Below are 22016 nucleotides of genomic sequence, written 5' to 3'. Positions count from 1 at the left end.
CACCATTCTCGGTGGATTGATAGAGTGAAATAATTATGTATTTTCTTATAAGCTATGGTGTACTGCTCAAATCACATCAAGACCAACATCTCCAAAGAGTTGTATGTCTCCCAGTGTTTGCGTGGGTGTCCTCCTGTTGCCTTCAACACTCCAAAGACATACTGATAGAGAATTTAGATTGTGAGCCCCGATGGGGACAGTGATGAAAATATCTTTAAAGTGCTGCAGAATATGATGGCGCTGTATAAGCAAGCATAATAAATAAATAAGTCAATAATAATATGGGTCACATATACAGTTCTTGCACTCTACTGTCTCTGCATGCCTCTGAAATTTGAGGATAGTATTTTTTGTTGTGATAGCACTATATCCTGCAAGTATATACAGTACATTCAAATGCATGCCACTGTTTGTGCCAGAAAAAGTCCACAGGACTCATCTTCAATCATATCCTAGATCACTACTTTTGAATCGATAGATGTTAAAGGGAAGGACTTTTTTGCATAGCAGATTTTTACTATGTAATCTAAGAGCAGAATGTAAGGGCTGAGAGTCTAATTCCAGTGATGTGTCACTTAGTAGGCTGTGTGTGTCTGTTTCAATAAAATCTGTGTTTTATCATCAGGAGATTATCACTACAGGACTAGTTGCTTTGTGCCATGTAGTCTTCCTGCTTCCCCACCCCCACCACTGATTAGCAGTGTTCTGTCAATATACAGTGTACACAGAAATCTGCCATTAGTGTGATTGGGGTTACAGAGGGCTCTTCATTCTGAGCACTGCTCGATCTGTAGCAGAAAAACATTGTATCAAAATGACAGCATGCCGCCCAGTATGTGACACATTGCTGGAATCAGGATCTCAGCCCTTACATCATGCTGCTCTAAGATCACATAGCAAAGACCTGGTGACAGATTCACTTTAAGACTGTAGTAACTAATGATAGGGCAGTAACTCAGTAATTTGCATAAAAATGTTCCTAGTGAATGATGTTCTGAAACTGGACATGTGCAGTGGAGCCTGGTTTGTAAAGCCCAGGGCGAGGAGATATGAGTATTAAGTATCAGTCTTTATCTATCAGGTGTAGTTTTTAGTTTATGCAGACTTTGGTGGGACATTGTTCTGAATGTGGAGTTAAAGTGAATCTGTCATTAAGATCAACCCTCGTAAGCCGTTTATATGAGCATGCAGGTCATAGAAAGCTGAATAAAATGATACCTTGATATCTGTGATCTGATATTTTATTCTAGAGAAATCCACATTTTTCTTATATGTAAATGAGCTGTTCCAGGCTATGGGGAAGACACTGAACTACATGAGACTCTGCCTCCAGAGCTTATTTTATATGAAGAGGGAGTTACCAGTGTGAGACAAGTAACTAACACAGAACAGGAGAACTGAACTTTATCTTCTTTCAAACACATTTTTTGCAGCTCTCTGAGCCCTGCTGTATTGCAACAATATTGCAACCCAGCCTGCCTATGAGATGGAAGGTGAAGCTGAGAAGAACCTGCAGATGTGTCAGTTATAATCACACACAGCTCTGCAATGAGATCAGGAGAGCAGAGAGCGGCCATAACACAGCACACTAGTAACACCCTCTTTCATGTAAAATAAGCTCTGGAGGCGGAGTCTCATGCAGATCAGTGTCCGGCCTATAGACTGGAACAGCTCATTTACATATAAGAAAAAAATGGATTTCTCTGGAAAAAGATATTGGATTGCAGATATCAAGGTATCATATCATTCAGCTTCCTATGACCTACATGCCCATATGGACGGCTCAGGAGGGTTGATCCTACTGGAAATTCCCTTTAAGGAGGTAATGTACTGTAACATAAGTGGTGGGTGATGTGAATGAAACTGGAAGAATGGATTACAAAGCTTCTCAACCTAAGTATTAGGCTCTGGTCAGATTGATATAGATTCTCTCATCTGAGCATTGGGGCGATTATGCAAATGAAACTCTGATCAAACTCTGATCTGAGTGTCAGCATAGTGTGATCCGATTCTCTCGTATGAGAAAACCATAGCACACTGTGAGGAGAAGATGGAGAACAAAATTTGTCCATCTTCTCCATTCTGTGAGTCCACGAAAATTGGACCACACTCCGATGACATCCGAGTGCAGTCCAATGGTTTCCATACACCCATAGACTTGAATGGTTGAGAGGCATCCGATTTCAAAGTAAAATCTGCTTTTTTCACTTACAGATTCTGTCAGTGAAAAAAATTGGTCATCAGCACTGCTCCATTGAGTAACACTGGTCCGAGTGCTATCGGATAAAAAACTGGATAGCACTCATTCAATGTATATAATCGTGTGAGTGAGCCCTTACAGTATAATACAAGTGAATTGATTAATTCATTTATGTGTAACATCAATAATCTGCAAAAGCTGAAAGAATTCTGTAATTATAATCTGGAGAATATTCTGTTGCAGAATTTTGCCATGGATTTCACTTATTGCAATTCAAAGGGTAAAATCTGCTGAGAAAATATATTTTGAAAGCCACAAAAAAAGTATTGAAAGGAACAAGCATAGGCCATAATCGTCAGACTTAGTACAACCGTGCCTATGTTTGTCCAAGTGTAGAACGGTGTTGCATGGTCTGCTTACATTTGACTGGCGAAAAGGTTGTGAAACATAAGCATAGTTGACCTACATCTGACCATTACAGTTAATAGTTCTGGAGAGTGGTACTTCTATTACCTTATTTGTGGTTTTTAATAGTGTTAAGCGAGCATGCTCGACACTGCTCGTTACTCGCCCGAGCATCTCACTACTCGGGATGTTCGGCGAACACCGAGCATTTCCGGGTTACTCGGGCGGGAGCTCGGGTCTCCGCCCTGCACGTTTGGCGCTCTTTACAGAGCCAATGAACATGCAGGGATTGCCAGCCAGTCACTGTAATGCCGCAGCCATGTTGTTTGTGGGCATTACAGTGATTGGCTGGCCGCACAGCGTCACCTCGAGTATTTAAAGCCGGGCGCCGCCATCTTGGACACAGTCGCTCCGGATCAGCCAGTGTAGGGGTCAGTGCTGCTGAGCTAGGGAGAGATTTATACTCCAAAATAGTTAGTGTAGGGTCTCTAAAGCCTGCCAAATCAAACAAACAGTCCTACTCAGGACTAATATCCATCCCAGATATCAGGCAGGCAGGCAGGCTGTATAGGAGACGCAGTGGTTATACCAGCAAATGCTGCATTACAGTCCTGCATGATCCTGTTGGTCAAATTGCTAGACTTATCCCCCGGTCTCAGGGGCCAGGAAAAATCCTTTTTTTTTTTCATCTAAATCCTTTTTTTTCCCTCAGTCAGAATGTACAAATACGCGTCTTATTAACCTTTTGGTACCCCCCCCCCAAAAAAAAAAAAATTGAGTGTGTCTGTGACTGTTCAGACACCAATATATCTGTTTAAAAGAGTCTGGTGTAGTCCAGAGAAATAGAACTGTGGTTTTGCAGTTCCATGGGTCAAATCTCTGTATCATCCTGTTTTTGGCATTTTTTGCCATAAAAAAACTGTAATAGTGTCTCCCTGACTGGTCAGACACCAATTTATCTGTTTAAAAGATTCTGGTGTGCGCCACATAACTATAACTGTGGTTTTGCAGTTCCACGGGTCAAATCTCTGTATCATCCTGTTTTTGGAATTTTTTGCCGTAAAAAAAACTGTAATAGTGTCTCCCTGACTGGTCAGACACCAATATATCTGTTTAAAAGAGTCTGGTGTACGCCACATAACTATAACTGTGGTTTTGCAATTCCACGGGTCAAATTTCTGTATTATCCTGCTTTTGGCATTTTTTGCCGTAAAAAAAACTGTAATAGTGTCTCCCTGACTGGTCAGATACCAATATATCTGTTTTAACGAGTCTAGTGTAGGCCAGAGAAATAGAACTGTGGTTTTGCAGTTCCACGAGTCAAATCTCTGTATTATCCTGCTTTTGACATTTTTTGCCGCAAAAAAAGCTGTAATAGTGTCTCCCTGACTGGTCAGACACCAATATATCTGTTTAAAAGAGTCTGATGTAGGCCAGAGAAATAGAACTTTGGTTTTGCAGTTCCACGTGTCAAATCTCTATATTATCCTGCTTTTGGCATTTTTTGCCGTAAAAAACACTGTAATAGTGTCTCCCTGACTGGTCAGACACCAATATATCTGTTTAAAAGAGTCTGATGTAGGCCAGAGAAATAGAACTGTGGTTTTGCAGTTCCACAGGTCAAATCTCTGTATTATCCTGCTTTTGGCATTTTTTGCCGTAAAAAAAAACAATAATAGTGTCTCCCTGACTGGTCAGACACCAATATATCTGTTTAAAAGATTCTGGTGTACGCCACATAGCTATAACTGTTGTTTTGCAGTTTCACGGGTCAAATCTCTGTATTATCCTGCTTTTGGCATTTTTTGCCGTAAAAAAAAACAGTAATAGTGTCTCCCTGACTGGTCAGACACCAATATATCTGTTTAAAAGATTCTGGTGTACGCCACATAGCTATAACTGTTGTTTTGCAGTTTCACGTGTCAAATCTCTGTATTATCCTGCTTTTGGCATTTTTTGCCGTAAAAAAAACTGTAATAGTGTCTCCCTGACTGGTCAGACACCAATATATCTGTTTAAAAGAGTCTGGTGTAGGCCAGAGAAATAGAACTGTGGTTTTGCAGTTCCACGTGTCAAATCTCTGTATTATCCTGCTTTTGGCATTTTTTGCCGTAAAAAAAACTGTAATAGTGTCTCCCTGACTGGTCAGACACCAAGATATCTGTTTAAAAGAGTCTGGTGTACGCCACATAGCTATAACTATGCTTTTGCAGTTCCACAGGTCAAATCTCTGTATTATCCTGCTTTTGGCATTTTTTGCCGTAAAAAAAACAGTAATAGTGTCTCCCTGACTGGTCACACACCAATATATCTGTTTAAAAGAGTCTGGTGTAGGCCAGAGAAATAGAACTGTGGTTTTGCAGTTCCACGTGTCAAATCTCTGTATTATCCTGCTTTTGGCATTTTTTGCCGTAAAAAAAAACTGTAATAGTGTCTCCCTGACTGGTCAGACACCAATATATCTGTCTAAAAGAGTCTGATGTAGGCCAGAGAAATAGAACATTGGTTTTGCAGTTCCACGGGTCAAATCTCTATATTATCCTGCTTTTGTCATTTTTTGCCATTAAAAAACACTGTAATAGTGTCTCCCTGACTGGTCAGACACCAATATATCTGTTTAAAAGAGTCTGATGTAGGCCAGAGAAATAGAACTGTGGTTTTGCATTTCCACAGGTCAAATCTCTGTATTATCCTGCTTTTGGCATTTTTTGCCGTAAAAAAAAACAGTAATAGTGTCTCCCTGACTGGTCAGACACCAATATATCTGTTTAAAAGATTCTGGTGTACGCCACATAGCTATAACTGTTGTTTTGCAGTTCCACGGGTCAAATCTCTGTATTATCCTGCTTTTGGCATTTTTTGCCGTAAAAAAACCTGTAATAGTGTCTCCCTGAATGGTCAGACACCAATATATCTGTTTAAAAGATTCTGGTGTATGCCACATAGCTATAACTGTGGTTTTGCAGTTCCATGGGTCAAATCTCTGTATTATCCTGCTTTTGGCCTGTTTTACGTAAAAAAACCCCAGTAATCGTGTCTACCTGTCTATTCAATCACAAATATATCTGTGTAAAAGATTCTGGTGTAGGCCAGACAAATAGTACTGTGGTTTTCCTCTTCAACGGTTCTAATCTCCTTTTTATTACCCTTTTTCCATTGATAGTGTGAGTGTAAGCTATTTTACTTCATTTACAATGGGCAAGGCACGTGGCAGGGACGTGGAACTGGACGTTCTGGTGATGGTGCGTGTAGAGGACGGGGCCGTGGCCAAGGTGAAAATGTGCCACAACCAACAGCCACATCTTCTCGCTCCCACTTCTTGACCGAATTACTAGGGAAGCACACTACAACACCAGTATTGCAAACTGATCAGTGTGAACAGGTTATTAATTGGATAGCAGATAATACTTCCAGTTACCTGGGCACCACCACCTCTGGTCTGTCTTCCACACGGTCAAGTTTTAGTAGCCGTGAGTCTCGACCGCATACTCCTCCTCACCCTGATGCTCCTTCCTCCCACCATGCCAAGTGTCGTCAGACAGCAACTGATCCCACACTTGGACACTCTGAAGAGCTGTGCACTGGTCCATTTCCATATTTGTGCCCCTCGCCTGCTCCGCTTGAAGTGGTGGAAGAGGAGATCCCATGTAGCGATGCCCAAATATTTGAACAACCACGGCCACAGGAAGTCGACACTGGCAATTTGTCACAAGAGGTGGACGATGACGAGACACAATTGCCACGAAGTGAGGAGGAGGATCGTGGTGCGCAAGTGGAAGAGGAGGAAGTGGTGGATGATCTAGTAACTGACCCAACGTGGCAGGAGGACACGCAGAGCGAGGCCAGCAGCACACAGGGGGAGGGAGGCAGAGTACCCCAACAGGCAGGAAGAAGCAGTGTGGTGGCCGCACACAGAAGGTGGGCAACAGTTCCCTGTAACATCAACATGAGGGACGTTGCCAGCACAACCGGTAGGTCTTCCAGAGTCTGGAATTTTTTTAAAGACTCTGCTAATAACACCAAAAAGGCCATTTGTACCACCTGCCATGCCAGCATCAGCAGGGGTGACAAAACTACCAGCCTGACCACCACCAGCATGATCAGGTACATGGCAGCAAAGCACTCGACTTTGTGAGGCGAACCCCAGGGTCCACGACCAGTGTCAGCGCGTGTCACCACTGCTTCTTATGGTGTTGTGCGTGTAATAGAACCCCCTGTTGTGCGTGCAAGGCAATCCCCTGTCCATACTGCATGCAAATATGCCCCCTCCTCTCAGTCTTCACTTGTTATGGCAGTTACTCAAGAAACAGCATCAATTTCCACGTCCACGTCCCACCGCAGCGTTCAATTGTCCATATCCCAGAGCTTTGAACGAAAGCACAAATTCGCAGTCAACGCCCCACAGGCCACAGTCCTAAATTCGCGACTGCTTACATTGGAAATGCTGCCTTTTAGGCTGGTGGAGACGGAATCCTTCAACAACCTTATGGCGGTGGCCGTTAGAGATGAGCGGTGTTCGACTAGAACTGTTCGCCAATCTCAAATTCGAGCTGTTTTGGGTGGTGTTCGAGTTGTTCGACGAACCCGAACGATTTGCAAAAAATTCGGCTGTTCGAGGTTATGTTCGATAACTGTTCGTGCACCAAAAGCGTGTCCTGCATGTCTGGCGCTATTTAGAGCACCAATCATGCAGGGATTGTCTGCCACTCACTGTAATGCCACAGCCATGGTGGTTGTGGCATTACAGTGATTGCCCAAATCGATGGGAACAGTGCTCACAGTGAAACATGAAAAGCCAGCAATTCAGCAGCGGCATACACCGGTACCCGACAATTTAGAACCGAAAGAATAGAGTATCCCACATAGATTAGATAGATAGAAACATGTCAGTCACATATATAAGAAGTACAGTGACAGTGTTGCTTACTGTACTTGTCATTTAGTGTAAAGGATTTATCAAAAAAAATAATAGTGTTTTCATGCACCGTCTCTTTAAAAAAGCCGGCCGGCAATTCAGCAGCGGTACCCGACAATTTATAACAGACAGAATAGAGCTTCACACATAGATTAGATAGATAGAAACATGTCAGTCACATATATATGAAGTACTGTGACAGTGTTGCTTACTGTACTTGTCATTTACTGCAAAGGATTTATTAAGAAAAATAATAGTGTTTTCATGCACCGTCTCTTTAAAAAAGCCGGCCGGCAATTCAGCAGCGGTACCCAACAATTTATAACAGACAGAATAGAGCTTCACACATAGATTAGATAGATAGAAACATGTCAGTCACATATATAATAAGTACAGTGACAGTGTTGGTTACTGTACTTGTCATTTACTATTAAAATAAAGGATTTATTATTAAAAAAAATTGGCGTGGGGTTCCCCATAATTTTAGTCTCTAGCGGAGGTTAAGCAGACAGCTGGGGCAGATGTTTGAAGCCTGGGAAGGGGGTAATACCCACGGAGCTTCCCAGGCTACTAATATCAGCCCCCAGCTGAATACCTAGCCTTTACTAGCTATTAAAATGGAGGACCCCCCCCAAAAAAATGACGTGGGGTCCCCCCTAATTTAATAGCTAGCAAAGGCTAGGCAGACAGCTGGGGGCTGATATTAATAGCCCAGGAAGGGAGCCATGAATATTGGCCCCCTCCCAGGCTAGAAACATCAGCCGTCAGCCGCCCCAGAAATGGCGCATCCATAGGATGCGCCAATTCTGGCACTTAGCCTCGCTCTTCCACGCTGCCCTGGTGCGGTGGCAGGGGGTAATAGGGTTGGGGTTGATGTCAGCTTATAATGCCAGCTGACATCAAGCCCAGGTTAGTAATGGAGAGGCGTCTATAAGACACCCCCATTACTAACCCCATAGTCAAAGTTAAAAGAAAACACAAACACCCAGAATAAAGTCCTTTAATTGAAATAAAGACACAATTCTTTATTGTTCTAAATTAAACCATACTTACCATCACGCCCATTCCAGCTGAAGCCAACGATCTCCTGCAATAAAAGAAAAATAATAAAGCAACCTCATCCTTACCTTTCCATGGTTCCCACGACAGCTTCAGCAGAACGCTGCCATCCAGCCTGTCATCCCGCAGACACTGAGAAGCGCAGGCATGCTTGCGCTCCTCAGTGTCTGACTGTGACGGCATCCAGATGAGCCGACAATGAACTCGGCTCACCTCATGTACGTCACTGACAGCGTGGGAAAATTCTCCTGCACTCAGCGCTTCAGCGTGAGAATTTTCCCAGGCATCCAGATGAGCCTGGGAAGCTCCGTGGGTATTACCCCCTTCCCAGGCTTCAAATATCTGCCCCAGCTGTCTGCTTAACCTCCGCTAGAGACTAAAATTACGGGGAACCCCACGCCAATTTTTTTTAATAATAAATCCTTTATTTTAATACTAAATGACAAGTACAGTAAGCAACACTGTCACTGTACTTCATATATATGTGACTGACATGTTTCTATCTATCTAATCTATGTGTGATTCTCTATTCTTTCTGTTATAAATTGTCGGGTACAGATGCTGAATTGCCGGCCGGCTTTTTTAAAGAGACGGTGCATGAAAACACTATTATTTTTTTTAATAAATCCTTTGCAGTAAATGACAAGTACAGTAAGCAACACTGTCACTGTACTTCGTATATATGTGGCTGACATGTTTCTATCTATCTAATCTATGTGTGATTCTCTATTCCTTCTATTCTAAATTGTCGGGTACAGATGCTGAATTGCCAGCCGGCTTTTTTAAAGAGACGGTGCATGAAAACACTAATATTTTTTTTAATAAATCCTTTGCAGTAAATGACAAGTACAGTAAGCAACACTGTCACAGTACTTCATATATATGTGGCTGACATGTTTCTATCTATCTAATCTAGGTGTGATTCTCTATTCCTTCTATTCTAAATTGTCGGGTACAGATGCTGAATTGCCGGCCGGCTTTTTTAAAGAGACGGTGCATGAAAACACTATTATTTTTTTTAATAAATCCTTTGCAGTAAATGACAAGTACAGTAAGCAACACTGTCACAGTACTTCATATATATGTGACTGACATGTTTCTATCTATCTAATCTATGTGTGAAGCTCTATTCTGTCTGTTATAAATTGTCGGGTACCGCTGCTGAATTGCCGGCCGGCTTTTTTAAAGAGACGGTGCACGAAAACACTATTATATTTTTTAATAAATCCTTTACACTAAATGACAAGTACAGTAAGCAACACTGTCACTGTACTTCATATATATGTGACTGACATGTTTCTATCTATCTAATCTATGTGTGATGCTCTATTCCTTCATGTCTAAATTGTCGGGTACCGGTGTATGCCGCTGCTGAATTGCCGGCTGGCTTTTTTAAAGAAAGTGTCTTCTGAGCAGTTTGTCAGCTTTTGGACACCTTTGAAGGTGTTTTCTATGTGTTCCTATGTGTTTTTGTTTGCCTGCCATTGGTTTTAACGGTGTTCGACGGTGTTCTAAGGTGTTCGACGAACAGTTCGACGAACAGTTCCTCGAACATCCCGGTGTTCGACGAACCGAACCGAACCCGAACACTACGGGGGTGGCTCAACACTAGTGGCCGTCCTTCGGTACTCGGTCCCCAGCCGACACTATTTTGCCCGGTGTGCCATCCCCGCACTACACAAGCTCGAGTCCCAAAACATCTGCCGTACCCTCAACAACGCCGTTACTGGGATAGTCCACCTGACAATGGACACGTGGACAAGTGCTTGTGGCCAGGGACGGTACATCTCCTGATGGCACACTGGGTAAACATAGTGGAAGCCGGGACCCAGTCGGACCTTGGGACGGAACACATCCTCCCCACACCGAGGATTGCGGGCCCTATGTCAGTCAGAGTTGCCCCCACAGTGTACAGCTCCTGTGAATCATCCTCCTCCTCCTCATGTTCAGCCTCCATCTCAGATATCACCACATCAGTTACAAGCTGGAAGCACTGCAGTTCTGCCTCAGCCAAGCGGCAACAGGCTGTGCTGAAACTCATAAGCTTAGGTGATAAACCTCACACTGCTTGTGAGTTGAGGAGAGCTGTGAAAGAGCAGGCAGATCTGTGGCTGAGACCGCTGAACCTACATCCAGGCATGGTCTTGTGTGACAATGGCCGTAACCTGGTGGCGGCTCTGAGGCGAGGCACACACATACCATGCCTGGCTCATGTGCTTAACCTCGTGGTTCAGCGGTTTCTTAAATCATACCCCGAGTTGCCAGATCTTCTCGTCAAAGTACGCCGCCTATCAGCTCATTTTCGCAAGTCGACTGCAGCTTCCGCCGCCCTTACTGTGTTGCAGCAGCGTTTGCAGCTTCCGGCACACCGACTGGTGTGTGATGTCCCCACACGTTGGAACTCTACCCTCCACATGTTGCAAAGGATTTGTGAGCAGACGAGAGCAGTTGTGGAGTACCAGCTGCAACAAGGCCGTCGATATTCAGGTCAGACTCCACACATAAGACCTCAGGAGTGGACCTGGATGTCTTACATATGTACCATCCTGACAAACTTTGAGGAGTCCACCAAGATGGTGAGTGGTGATGACGCCATCATTAGCGTCAGCATCCCACTTGTCTGTCTTTTGCAACGCTCTCTGCAGAGAATTAAAGAGGAGGCATTGCAGCCAGAGTATGATGAGATGGATCAAGAACCCGTAATGGGCGATTACAGACAGCCCAGCCTCATCTCATCCCAACGTGCATTGGGGGACAATGAGGGAGAGGAGGAGGAGGAGGAGGAAGTACAGGAGCTGGTAACATGCGCTGTAGACAGTAGTACCTGTACAACTGTCATACAGTCAGTTTAGCGTGGGTGGTCTGAGGATAGGGGGGAGGAGGAGGAGCAGAGCATGGTCAGTTGTCATCTTGGTGAGGACACGGAAGTCTTGCCCGTTACCAGTCTGGCACGCATGGATGACTTTATGTTAGGCTGCCTTAACCGTGACCCTCGCGTTGTCAAAATGTTGGGTGACAGTCATTACTGGTTGGTGACACTTTTAGACCCCCGCTACAAGGAGAACTTTCACTCTCTTATTCCTGAGGTGGAGAGGTCTACAAAAATGGGGCAGTACCAGAAGGCCCTTGCTGCAGACATGTTAAAAAAATTCCCATCTGAACACGCTAGCGGCAGAGGTCACAGTTCATTGACCAACCAAGGCGTACAGGTGAGAGAGACGCAACTCCAATCCAGCAGAGGCAGGGGAACACTGTCAACATTCTGGGACAGTTTTCTGAGACCCGCCCAGCTTACAGGCCCTGAGGCACGGGGTACTCTCACAAGGAGTGGAAAGTTTCAAAAGATGGTGAGGGAGTACCTTGTCGACCATACCAGCATCCTACGTGATTTCTCTGTGCCTTTTAATTATTGGGTATCCAAGCTGGACACATGGAATGAACTCGCTCTGTACGCCTTGGAGGTCCTGGCCTGCCCTGCCGCTAGCGTGTTATTGGAGCGTGTTTTTAGTGCCGCTGGGGGAATTATAACTGATAAGCGCACTCGTCTGTCAACTGACAATGCTGGCAAGCTGACCCTTATCAAAATGAACAAGGGCTGGATTGGGCCAGACTTTTCATCACCACCAAATGACAGCAGAGTAACATAAAGTCAAATCCACTTTCTTATTTCGGGAGGTGTATTCCCATGCACCGCTTCACACCCACACATGGGTATATGCTTCATTTCGGCTGTATTTTGCTCTTCTCCTTATCCTCAGCCTCCACCACCACTATACCACCAGGGTGACCATGGTCCGTGTTGCCAGCATTGCAAGTTCCTCCGTCCTAATTTTTGGCAGCTTTTGTTTGGAAGGCATAGGCAAAGACTATGGAAGACCCACTCCCCAATAATGGGAATAATGTTTTTAATATGCTGTACTGCATGGCTCTTGTAAAGGGCATGAAAACCATCTTGTTAAGCTACTACGACCTCCACCACTTTTCCAAGGGGCATTGATATTGTCTTTTTATTCCACGGCGACCTCCACGTCTCTTCCAAGGGGCATTAAAAGCGTCTTGTTAAGCTACTGCGACCTCCACCATTCTTCCAAGGGGCATTAAAACCGTCTTGTTAAGCTACTGCGACCTCCACCACTTTTTCAAGGGGCATTGATATTGTCTTTTTATTCCACTGCGACCTTGACCATTCTTCCAAGGGGCATTAAAACCGTCTTGTTAAGCTATTGCGACCTCTACCACTTTTTCAAGGGGCATTGATATTGTCTTTTTATTCCACTGCGACCTCCACCATTCTTCCAAGGGGCATTAAAACCGTCTTGTTAAGCTACTGTGACCTTCACCACTTTTCCCAGGGGCATATTATTGTCTTTTTATTCCACTGCGACCTCCACATGTCTTCAAAGGGGCATTAAAACCATCTTGTTAAGCTACTGCGACCTCCACCACTTTTCCCAGGGGCATTAAAACCGTCTTGTTAAGCTACTGCGACCTCCACCATTCTTCCAAGGGGCATGAAAACCGTCTTGTTAAGCTACTGCGACCTCCACCACTTTTCCCAGGGGCATAGATATTGTCTTTTTATTCCACTGCGACCTCCACGTCTCTTCCAAGGAGCATTAAAACCGTCTTGTTAAGCTACTGCGAACTCCACCACTTTTCCCAGGGGCATTAAAACTGTCTTGTTAAGCTACTGCGACCTCCACCAGTTTTCCCAGGGGCATTGATATTGTCTTTTTATTCCACTGCCACCTCCACGTCTCTTCCCATGGGCATTAAAACCGTCTTATTAAGCTACTGCGACCTCCACCACTTTTCCCAGGGGCATTAAAACCGTCTTGTTAAGCTACTGCGACCTCCCCCATTCTTCCAAGGGGCATTAAAACCGTCTTGTTAAGCTACTGCGACCTCCACCACTTTTCCCAGGGGCATTAAAACCGTCTTGTTAAGCTACTGCGACCTCCGCCACTTTTTCCAGGAGCATTGATATTGTCTTTTTATTCTACTGTGACCTCCACCTCTCTTCCAAGGGGCATTAAAACCGTCTTGTTAAGCTACTGAGACCTCCACGTGTCTTCCAAGGGGCATTAAAACCGTCTTGTTAAGCTACTGCAACCTCCACATCTTTTTCAAGGGGCATTAATATTGTCTTTTTATTCCACTGCGACCTCCGCCATTCTTCCAACGGGCATTGCATTTCCTCCTAATTTTAGTCAGCTTTTGCTTTTCAATGCATAGGCGAACGCTAAGGGAGACCCAATCCTCAATAATATGTAGAAGGTTTTTAGTATGCTGTAATCCAAGTCTGTTTCAAGGGGCATTGCAGTACCTCATAATTTTTGTAAAGCCTTCCATTCACTGCTTAGGCCAACAGTGCACAGGACACTCAGTTGCTATAAATGGAAGAAACGGTTTAGTTAAGGCCCTCTGACCTCCATGTCACTTTCAAGAGGCATTGGAGTGCCTCGAAAGTTTTGGTAGGCATTGCACTCACTGCATGCCCTATAACTGTGTAGCCGAACCGCTCTTTTTGGTACAGAAACATATCCTACAAGACATGTGTGGTTGACTGGCCTGATATTGATTTGAATGGTCCCTGTTCCTCCTTCTCTTTCTCCTTTGCCACCACCTCATCCATCATTCATTACCTGAAGCTTTGTTTTAACGGGAGTAATAGAACTGGGATAGTAGCAGTAAAACTTCCAGCAATCCTCGGAGGAGGTAGGATATGCGCCAAAACGCTGACCACCTCAGGCCTAGCCGCTACTACATACATGCGCTTGCATTCCAAGAAAACAAAGCAGACGCTAACTTCTATCATCATCATCATGCTCCTCACCTTGGCATTCTCAACTCCCCTGATGGAGAAGCCAGGGCCCACCGGAGGAGTCTGTTTCTCTGGTGGGCTCGTCCAAAGCTGCCCTAAAGCCGGCCGGGCTAAGAAAAGTGTAGGGGAACTTCCAAGGAGAAATAGGGGCAGCTGAGGACCATTTATGGACACCCGGCCGCCCCCAGGCGGCTGAGGACAGTGCGTGGATCCCCGGCCGGGGGGGCGGCTGGGGACCGAGTATGGACACCCGGCCCCCCCCTGTCGGCTGGGGACCGAGCGTGGACACCCGGCCGCCGGGCGGCTGGGGACTGAGTATGGATACCTCGCTGCCAAAGCAGCCATGTTTTAGTGGCCAGCTTCGGCCTCCTCCAAACTAAAAGGCCCCATTTCAAGTGCAAGCTAGCAGTATGGTATTGCAGCCTGGGGGTGGGTGGGTGGCAGGTTGCACACTTACGCTTGCATTCCAAGAAAACAAAGCAGATGCTAACTTCTATCATCATCATCATGCTCCTCACCTTGGCACTCTCAACTCCCCTGATGGAGAAGCCAGGGCCCACCGGAGGAGTCTGGTTCTCTGGTGGGCTTGTCCAATGCTGCCCTAAAGCAGGCCGGGCTAAGAAAAGTGTGGGGGGAAGTTCCAAGGAGAAATAGGGGTGGCTGGAGACCATTTATGGACACCCGGCCGCCCCCAGTCGGCTGGGGACCAAGCGTGGACACCCGGCCGCCGGGCTGCTGGGGACTGAGTATGGATACCTCGCTGCCAAAGCAGCCATCAGGTAGTGGCCAGCTTCGGCCTCCTCCAAACTAAATGGCCCCATTTCAAGGGCAAGCTAGCAGTATGGTATTGCAGCTTGGGAGGGGGTGGGTGGCAGGCTGCATACTTGCGCTTGCATTGCAAGGAATGGGGGAGGTTCAATTGAACATTGCCCTGGGACAAGGACTTGCACGGGAATAGTTGCAAGTCTGCATCTTCTAATGCGGAAAGGATCACTTCTGATGGGCACACTTTTAGGCAGTGACCTGGGTGTCAGAGATGCTTCCAGGGGTCTTCCCCATGCTGTTCCCATGTCTTTTCAGCACTGTATGCATGTGTCACACAGCACATGGCCAGATAAGATTGTAAAATGTTAAAATGACATTTCCCGGTGAATGCATTTGTCACAGTTGAAAGCAATACAAAAGTGCAAAAATGCATAAAAAAATGCTACTTGTGAACATAGCCCAAGGTGTGGAGGAGTATTTTTGTTTTTGGTTATTTATTTTACCTTATACACAAGTCTTTACCCTGGAAGGGAAGTTCCTTAACATATTTAACAGGAAAGCAGTTTCAGTTTCGTTTTTGAACGTTTTATTGTGAGCCCGTAAAAGTGGCTTAATACCTCTGACAACGTTGTTGACAGCAGTGACCTGGGGGTCAGAAATGCTTCCTGGGGCGATGCCCAAGCTGTCCCCATGTCTTTTGAGCACTATCACTATCTTTTTGGGCACTTTTTAGGCTTTCTACAGACTGCCGGGGGTGCTGCCGCAAAAATGCTCAGGTCTCCCATAGACTAACATTGGGCTCGTTGCTCGGGTCGAGCACCCGAGTATCACGGTGAGCTCGGTCCGAGCTTCGAGCACCCGAGCATTTTAGTGCTCTCTCAACGCTAATTTTTAAGTGTACTTGCTCGACAGATGCCAAGATCGTGATGTGAACAGCCCCTTATTCACAATTCACTCATTTTATACTGGCAAGTTTTTTGTTCCAGTGTTTTCTCAAAAATACCTAAAGTAAAGTTGCCATTAACATCCCGGTTGATTTCAGTGAGATTTTCTAAATGCCTTCTTTCCATTAGGTTTGTGTTGTTATTTATTCCAGTAAAAATAGGAATTTGTTGCTAATATGGTAAGAAATTGACCTGTGTAATATCGTATGTTACAGAAATGACTGCTGGGTGGACTTGGATTCCACACATGGAAGCTAAGAGAAGAGGACAAGAAAAACTTAGCTGCACCTTTGGGGTCAGCCTCCATTAAAATCTAAAACATATGAACATGTCTACTCTGCTGTTACCATAGCTCTTCTCCACATGACATTGACTGCCAATTGCAGTGGTTTTGAGACACTACTTCCACAATCTGCAACCACCGATAATGTTTATCTATTAGGGAAAAAGTTGCAGGCGACTAGTAACAATTGTTAGAATTCTAACATGGCCTTTATGTTCTTTATCCTCTTAGATATATAATAAAAAGAATCTGACAGCTGATACATGCTGCCCCATCTACATGCAGCAGGTATCAGGCACTTGCTGTATGATCTTAGCCGGGTATGTTTGACTATGAAACGTTGTGGTGTTTCAGAGTAGAACATACTCTAAAAGCCACCAGGGACCAAGCCACGCTGGAGACTAGTTGGACAGGTAGGTCCCCGGTGGCTTCTCCCTGCTCGATGGCCTGGATTGACAAGTCTCTGCCTATACACGCACATACAAAAGCAGGAGAATGATAAATTCAGAGATAATTGGTGGAAGGAGCAGGAGACCAGGATGGATAAATGCAGTTTATTGTCAACGCGATCTCTGTATTTCTCATTGGTATCCTTGGCAGCAAAGAAAAAAAACCTTCTCCTGTTTATTGTATCGTGGATCTTCGTGCAGGTCTGCAGCAGCCATATTGAAGTGTATTGTTATTATTTATTTTTAGAGCACCATTAATATCACAAGATGACCAGGTGAGCAATTCCCTGTATCATAGTGTAAAGTGACAGCAGGCTGAAGCCATGACCGAGCCGCTGTTCCACATTGCCCGGCACTTTACAGGAAAATCGTGTCCCAGGCCCAATGTGCTGCTCAGGGTGGGGTGCATCACACTTACAGTACAGACCAAAAGTTTGGACACACCTTCTCATTTAAAGATTTTTCTGTATTTTCATGACTATGAAAATTGTACATTCACACTGAAGGCATCAAAACTATGAATTAACACATGTGGAATTAACACACAGTCACCAGACCTGAACCCAATCGAGATGGTTTGGGTGAGCTGAACCGCCGATTGAAGGCAAAAGGGCCAACAAGTGCTAAGCATCTCTGGGAACTCCTTCAAGATTGTTGGAAGACCATTTCCGGTGACTACCTCTTGAAGCTCATCAAGAGAATGCCAAGAGTGTGCAAAGCAGTTGTAGCACCCCGAGGGCTCGGCTGCTACAGGGGTATTGCACCTCAAACCAGAGGTGTGATATTCCACTCCCGGGTAAGGATGGAGTGTGGACCAGGACTCAGTAAGCTGCATGCACCACACACACCCCATTTCCGAGGGACAGCTCAACGATGCTCCCACTAGACAGAAGTGCAGGCACGACAGCATCTGTCCCTGGCTGGAGTGGGGAGGGGAAGGAAAACCCAGTGGTGTAGGAGCAGATAGGGGTGGGTCTCTGGGCATAGGTAGGAGCCCATTGGTTGCTAGTCACCTGGGCTCACACAGAGAGGGAGGTATATAAGGTGGGCACCATCTTAGTTCTGAGAGTAGAAGAAGACAGGACAGTCAGAGGAGAGGAGTGAGAGAAGGAGTTCAGCCAGAGAGGGCTGACAGGGAGCTGTGGCTCAGTCTGGGCCCAGCTCCACGAGACAGGCCTGGAGTGGAGGCCAGAAACAGCAGAGAGAACAGGAACAGAAGAGAAAGGAAACAAGGAACAGAACATTAAGAGAGGCCCAGAGACACGAGAGAAGAAGGAACCCGATAGGCCCAGGAGATTGCGGGTGACGGGTTGGCAGAACAGGGTACCGGATCCCAAATTGGTGGAGGCGACTAATCCTCAGCCAAAGACCGGCGGTCGTGACTATATCTCGGTGCGACCCCTCACTACACCTACCAGGAAGGCACACCACATAGGGTCAGAGACGCAGAAATCAGCATACCAAGAGAAGGCCCGAGGCAGCCGGACAAACGTAGAGTCACTGGTGGGGCACGGCCAGAGAAGGGAAGAGAAGGGAGCCTTGTGCCACGCTCTGGAATTGCCTGGGAGTTGGTCGAGACCCTTGCCTGGTGGACGCAGCACGGCTTGGGTGGACGCAGCACGGCTTGGGCTGTCGCCGCCGGTGCCGAGGTGACTAGGACCTGTAAAGAACTGTGAGTAAAGCATTGGAAACTGCAACCACACGTCTCTGTGCTTCTTCGCTGCACCAGCACCACCAGTGCTGGGACGCTCGTGCACCATCACTCCCATCATCCGCACTAACTGCCCTGAGGCTATACTTCTCCCGTGGGGAGTCATCCCATACTTGGCTGCGCATACAACATCAGCCTCAGTGGGCAGCATCGCAGCAGCGGTCCCCACTGACCGCAATCCACGGGTGGCGTAGTCGGACAATTATAATACTACTAAGTCTGCCACTGGTTTGACCACCCTGGGCACGGACCTGGTCATCGCCACGGAGACTACAACCCCCAGAGATCCGTGCCATACCACCCCTGGGCGCGGATCTCTTCGCCCAGCATACGGGCCCAGATGGAATGCCGCTGGTGTGGCCGGCCGAGCTGGCCAGCGGCCCCTCAAGGAGAGTTCCACCCCCGCGTGAGCCTCTGATACCGGCTCCGGAGCCTGTAGAAGTCGCCCAGCCCACGCTGCAGGACGCCCAGTGCGAATGGGACCCTACTGACAAAGATCTAATGGGGTTCCCCCAAGAAACCCGGGCAGACGCAGCCCGTAGCCTGGATTCCTGTCGTCAGCAGCTGGCCACCTTTGAAAGAGAGCGGCGGCAGAGACGCATCAGGGAGGAGCGACTCCAAGCCCGGAGCGCAGAACAGAAGAGGAGGGCCCATCAGGACTCCCAAGCCATCCGCGGTCCCTGAGCCACCGGGACCGTAGTAAGCTTCCAGCTGGAGCGCGGCTGGGGCTTCATTAGAGACCCGGAGGCCGCAACCGACGTCTTCGTGACCAGAAGAGACGTTGAGAGCCACCTGCCAGAGGGACATCACGGACGTGACCTGTACCCTGGTGACGTGGTCACCTACACCCGGCACAAGGGCGCTAAAGGACTGTACGCCCTCCATGTCCACCTACTGGTTTTATAAAAAGACTGTAACGTCTACCTCGGGACAGAGAGTCCCTCACGTTTAAAAGTTTGCTGAAGTTTTTGCACTTAAAAGAAGAGTGAACACCTGGTCGCGAGTTGCACAGCGGCCAGAACTCCAGAATGTGTTTGTGGAAGAATGTTTTGCTTGACAATGTTTTTACTGAAAAAGTTTGATATGCTGCTAAAATAGTGATGCCAAAGTTTTATATAGTGTTTTATAAAAGAGTTCCGGTGGCATTAGCAAGATGTTTTATAATGTTTTATACCAGTAACGTTAAAAAGAGAAGAGTACCTCCCACAAAGGGATGAGTAAATAGTTAATGTCTTATATGCGAATGCATTCTAAAAATTTTGTATGTTTAAATTGTTTTTATTCTTTCCAGCCCGAGGACGTGCTGTGATTTACCAGGGGGGAATGTAGCACCCCGAGGGCTCGGCTGCTACAGGGGTATTGCACCTCAAACCAGAGGTGTGATATTCCACTCCCGGGTAAGGATGGAGTGTGGACCAGGACTCAGTAAGCTGCATGCACCACACACACCCCATTTCCGAGGGACAGCTCAACGGTGCTTCCACTAGACAGAAGTGCAGGCACGACAGCATCTGTCCCTGGCTGGAGTGGGGAGGGGAAGGAAAACCCAGTGGTGTAGGAGCAGATAGGGGTGGGTCTCTGGGCATAGGTAGGAGCCCATTGGTTGCTAGTCACCTGGGCTCACACAGAGAGGGAGGTATATAAGGTGGGCACCATCTTAGACACGAGAGAAGAAGGAACCCCATAGGCCCAGGAGATTGCGGGTGACGGGTTGGCAGAACAGGGTACCGGATCCCAAATTGGTGGAGGCGACTAATCCTCAGCCAAAGACCGGCGGTCGTGACTATATCTCGGTGCGACCCCGCACTAACTGCCCTGAGGCTATACTTCTCCCGTGGGGAGTCATCCCATACTTGGCTACGCATACAACATCAGCCTCAGTGGGCTGCATCGCAGCGGCGGTCCCCACTGACCGCAATCCACGGGTGGCGTAGTCGGACAATTATAATACTACTAAGTCTGCCACTGGTTTGACCACCCTGGGCACGGACCGGGTCATCGCCACAGAGACTACAATCCCCAGCGATCCGGCTCCGGGTATTCCCCGCCTACACGTGCATGCACAACACAGGCCCAGGCGGCGAGTCACAGTCATGAAAGCAAAAGGTGGCTACTTTGAAGAACCTAGAATATAAGACATATTTTCAGTTGTTTCACACTTTTTTGTTAAGTATATAATTCCACATGTGTTAATTCATAGTTTTGATGCCTTCAGTGTGAATGTACAATTTTCAAAGTCATGAAAATACAGAAAAATCTTTAAATGAGAAGGTGTGTCCAAACTTTTGGTCTGTACTGTACATGTACGCCACAGGCCTCCGCTGTTTCCAGGCTTCCATCTTCCGGGGACACAGTTCGCATTAACCAACAACAGTTTACTGGACAGTTCAAGTTCATCAGATTGTAAGACGCAGTATCGGGCACAACACTTCTTGTTCCTCGTTTCCTTACCATAGTCCATTTACAACATTACTATCCATTCCTCCCGGACTATCCCTACGTTGGCTATTCTTATCTGCCACCGCGATTTCCCTTCCAGTCTCGCAGTGCACCCAGGATGTTCTACCTTCCCTTCTTGCGGTTCCTCGTCCATCATCCCCTGTATCCCAAAGGATAATGCACTCCTCCCAGTACCTGTACCGAGCCCTGAGCTCCAGACATTGTAGGAATGTCCGCAAGTGATTCCAATAAGGCCTCCCACTGCCATGAACGATAGTTCCTTTCTGCTGCCAGCAGCCCACTGCACTTGAACTTGACCTTGGTTAGGCACTTCCCTATCTGACCAACTATCAGGAAGTAGTCTGCTTTATACTATCATTAGCTGGGCCGGATCCAGGTTTTTCTGGGCCCCGGGCGAAAGAGTCTCAGTGGACCCTTTTAACACATACACGATTCATGATGCACAGATACGGCGGAGAAATATATATATATATAGTACACAGGGCCCAGCCTGCCACCTCATCCTTCACATATGCAGACATGCGCACGCACACACGGTACGCAGACACATGCACGCACACACGGTACGCAGACATGCACACACGGTACGCAGACACACGCACACACACGGTACGCAGACACACGCACACACACGGTACGCAGACACACGCACACACACGGTACGCAGACACACGCACACACACGGTACGCAGACATGCACACACGGTACACAGATATGTACACATACAGACAAACACATATTTTTACACAAATTCTTAAAGACATATATAAAACAGACAAATATATATACACAGTCATACACACTGACATTCACATACATGCACTCACACAGACCCATTACAAGTATTTTTAATATGGGGATTGGGGAAGCCCCACTCACCTGTCCCCGGTCCAGTGTCCTGTCCAGCAGCTCCTCAGGTATGGGGCAGTGCAGGGCCCCCGGCGTGTCACAGACTTCATGGCCCTGGACCATCAGAGGGGCCCACTTGCGGTCGGGTCCG

Source organism: Phyllobates terribilis, unplaced genomic scaffold (assembly GCF_046119375.1).
Source record: "Phyllobates terribilis strain yellow unplaced genomic scaffold, ASM4611937v1 Scaffold_2__4_contigs__length_985480577, whole genome shotgun sequence".
In the NCBI taxonomy this organism is placed as follows: Eukaryota; Metazoa; Chordata; class Amphibia; order Anura; family Dendrobatidae; genus Phyllobates; species Phyllobates terribilis.
The sequence above is the reverse complement of the archived record's forward strand: the minus strand, read 5'-3'. Positions refer to the sequence as shown.